Source organism: Toxotes jaculatrix, chromosome 13 (genome assembly GCF_017976425.1).
Source record: "Toxotes jaculatrix isolate fToxJac2 chromosome 13, fToxJac2.pri, whole genome shotgun sequence".
Lineage (NCBI taxonomy): Eukaryota > Metazoa > Chordata > Actinopteri > Toxotidae > Toxotes > Toxotes jaculatrix.
In genome coordinates this window covers 17903978-17908229 of record NC_054406.1, presented here as the reverse complement: position 1 = coordinate 17908229, position 4252 = coordinate 17903978, and positions in this window count along the sequence as shown.

Sequence of the window (4252 nt, the reverse complement as noted above, 5' to 3'; positions counted from 1 at the left end):
TTAGCAAAGTGGAGCGGGGGCGAGAAGGCATTTCCACCCCCGAGTCATTTGATATTAGTGACCTGTGATTTTTTTTTAAACACAATCTTTTTTATCCAATATTCTTGTCTCCTGCACTCTACTCTCCGAGCTGTGATTGAGCTGTCAGAGAAAAAAAAATGAAGCAGCTTTTGTCCTTCACCTCACTCCCACTTTTAATCAGCCTCCACCACTGGCCAGATGTGTACAGACTGAAATAAATCAACATGTCAGAAAGTATTTTGTGTGAATATGCACTGAATATTTCAATAATGTATGCAAAAGGTGTTGAACATATAAAGGTGAGCAGAGCTGAATTCGAGGTAAGACTGAATCAACCCTTCACTAAGCCCCTTTCGAGGTTTCCTTTCTTGAACAGCACGTACACAGTTTAGTATCATAACAGTGGCACATTTATGACTCGAAATCCCTAGTTATTTTTGAAACAGTGGGATATTGATTGCAGAAAAGCAAATTTGCGGCAGAGGTAGTTTGCAAAGCCTCATCCTCACAAGAAACGCTGACAGTCCCCCAGGAGAATATACCAGACGTGTTGTTCGAAACCTACCTGGCAACAGCCGGGATCATTCAGCCTCCCCTGCTCCCAGCTGCACCTCTCGCGACAGATTACACTAACCCCTGTGGAAACCTCACTCATCGCGCTGCCAGTGGGAACAATTCTCTCGATGGTCCTTCACACAGAGAGAAGTGGCTCTCTCACATGCACACCAGAGCTTGTTTTGCTGTACAGTTAGTGGTCATCATGGCTGGTCTGAAGGAGCTGTTCAGTCGGGTATTGAAAAGAAATGTCTGTGTCAATTGTATCTGTACACAGTAAGCAGAGTGTCACCCTACTTGTCACTACTGAAAGTCTGTGCTTGTTACACACTCTTCAAAACACTTTCACTGGCTGTGACTATGACTATGTTTCATAGACAGTTTAGGCTTTCAGATCACCTCAACTCTTCAATGTGGATTCTACAACATAAGGTTTGGCTTAGTTGGTGTTCGTCTGTCTTTATCATCCTCTTCAACCCAATCAAACTGTTGTGTTATAGCACTTGTTTGCTGCTCTAGAAGATATCAGAACCCAGTGAGTCCTCTTGTGCGTTGTCGACTGTGTAGTGACGGCTCAGAGCAGGTGTGTTGGGTTCGGTTCATTAGGTTAATGTATAAACACGGACAGAACTAAATTATTTCTGGGATGATGGTTAATTTCATTGTCCATCATGGATTCAACAAAAAGGCTGTCTCGCTTTGCATCACAGAAGACATGCATGCTTAATGTTCGACAACCAATCAGTGGAACAAATGAAAACCATGTGACTGTGACTCTTAGTATCATTCACATACTGAACAATGACATTTCTGAATAGCGTAGCCTGACCTGCCTGGCTGAGACATTCATGAGCCTAAGTCAATTTGAATGGATTATTAAATAATATAAAATAATATAAAAACACTAATAAGGTCGGTGGGAAATATACTGTACATGAATTAAGTCAAAGTACAAATCAACCCAGCTGGAGCATCTGTGTGACTGTGTGTTTTACTACAATCAATATCCATATCAACAATATCAACAGTGAATTGATGTGAGAATGTAAAGCGTTGCATTCTCTGCATATATGTTAAAAAGCTGTCCTGCCCCTGCTGCTAAATCAATGATGACCACATGCCTTCATCACCATCCTCCCAGCAGCCCGGCCCTTCCCCAGCGCAACAGTGCTGCTATATTTAGATCCAGGACCCAGAATACAGTAGCCAAGTAATCACCCTCATCCTGTGTGAGTGATGAACTGCTCCCAGCCTCCTTCCAAGGCTCTACGGGGGGCTGAGGAGCCTCTGCCAAACACCACAGTGGTCTGGATCAGCTGGCACATTACAGTAACACAGACCTTCGCTTTAGTATCTGTAATCAGACGCACACACACGTGTTTACGCGCACAGCTGCACAGAAATGTGCATGAAATAATCTGGAACATGCACATAGGTGAGCATGTAAACACACACACACACTCACAGGGCAATGCTCATACATGCACAGACAGCTGACTATAATGTTCTCTGTGACTGAGTTCATGTGCTCCAACCAGCTTGATTTGAGTTATACCTTAATATGACAATAAGTTTGAATATTTAAAAATCATATAGTCAAAAATCACTTTTATGAACAAATAATAATAATAATAATAATAATAATAATAAAACATAGCAGATGTCTCAATATGAGAAACTGGAAACAGATGTAATAACAGTGTGAAACAGTACAAGGGATGTGGGAAAAACCTCCCCCCTTTAAGACGACTCAACTTGGTTACCATGGTAACACCCCCCCATCTTCAATCTATTTTAATTAAAGTGTGTGAGATGCCAAAGGCCAGTCAGCCAGTCTGGTCGTTGCCTCTCCAAGTCCGTCCTGTCATGTTTGCTCTGACTCACACAGACACTTCCCCTCCATCATTCCTGTAAATATGAGGACAGCATTTCCTTTTGTTTACTTTCACTCTGCCCCCTCTCTGTTCTCTGAATCACCCCTTTTTTTTTAACACCACCCTCCTCCGCCGTCACAGGTTACAGTGAACCACTCTGGAACATATTTCGGCAGCATGTGGCAAATAACAAACCATTTAGTCATCGTGGCAAAAAGTGGATATCAAACAACTTCTCCAAACTTGAGAGCTTCACAACAAAAGCTGCAATTTCCTGACTTTTACCTCCTTTCATTTTTACTTTATTTCAAAGCTGAAGTAGAAGTGATCAACAAAGCTGAACACATTTGTGCACCCTCCTCTCTTATGTTCTCCTCCAATAAGGATTACCGTAAAACAGAGATCTTTCACTTCATCTTAAATTTTGGTGGAACAAAGATGTAAGGCTGACATGAGACACTGGATGATGTAGATATAATGATGTTTGTGTTTTCATTCATATTACATTTTGGCATCAAGTCTATAAAATCAGCCAACAGTCTTAAATTGGTTTACATGAGGCATTTCAGAATAAAAGCTGGTTGACAGGAACAGCCAAAACAATGAGCTTAAAGATGCTAAAAAGCTGATTTTAGCCATTGTTTAAAGAGAGATTTTAGATTTGTTCATATACTTGATCTTAGTTTTATGTTTGGCTGTACACCTAAACAAACGTACATAGTTTAAGAAGCACTCCTCGTACCTTTCTTCCATCCCATTCCCTTAGCTGGAGTCACTTAAGCCGACTCCATTCCCATAATCTTGTTCAAAAAACAAAAACAAAGCACAAATTAAAGGAAGATGAAACCCTTAATTGACACCCAGAGCATGAACATGAGCTGATTATGATAATCACATGTGCGAAACAAACCGTGTTTTGCTTTCTAACAACATGCCGTCCCCTCCCCCACGTCCCCGGAGGTAAGATCGGAGGAATTAGATATCAGAACACTCATCTGTCACATCACATTCTTTACGCAAGCGAACTCCAGCTAATTAATGCGCAGAGAGAGCAAATCGGAAACATTTGACCTCCTCCAGCTTAAAAATAAGTCCCACAATCCTTTGGGTTGACAGAACTGCGCAATGGGATGTCCCGATTTCCAGCGCATAAATGTGTGTGATAATTACTGCAGTGCAGAGGCTAATTGGGCCAATGCATATTAATTCATTAAAATGTCTCCCTGCTGGTATCCTCTTCAAATCTGGGCCTCATCTGTTGGCAGGGTAGGTGTCCTAGCAGGTTCCTGGGAGAGATACAAAGGAATTATTCTCAGGTAATATCCAGAGATGTCAAGATGTCTGTCAGAGCCAAACATAGATATTCAAAGCTGCCCTGTACAACTTCCTCCGTCTTTTTAAGCGTGCTTGAAATAGAAATTCTCAAAACACATTTTCAAAAAGAACATCTCATCTTGATGATACCGTTACTGAAGTTCACGTGATAAAAGGTCCTTAAGCTTTCTCTTGATCAGTGTGTGTGTGTACATGTGTGTAAGAGAAGCACAACTAAAGGCTACAAGGGCCCATAGGGGCTGTCATTGGGGCCTGAACTGAAAATGGTTGCCATAGCAAACTGCTTAGTATTGACTTCTGGCAAAGACTGAGACCCTCTGGTTTTTGTCCGATCCCTATCGTGTGTGTATGTGTGTGTGTGTGTGTATTTTTAAGCTGTTCATCAGAGAAAGCCTTTTATTACATGTTAAATGAACCAAATGAGCAGATAGCAATCAGCTAAAGGGCAAAATGAGCTTCTGCCCAGC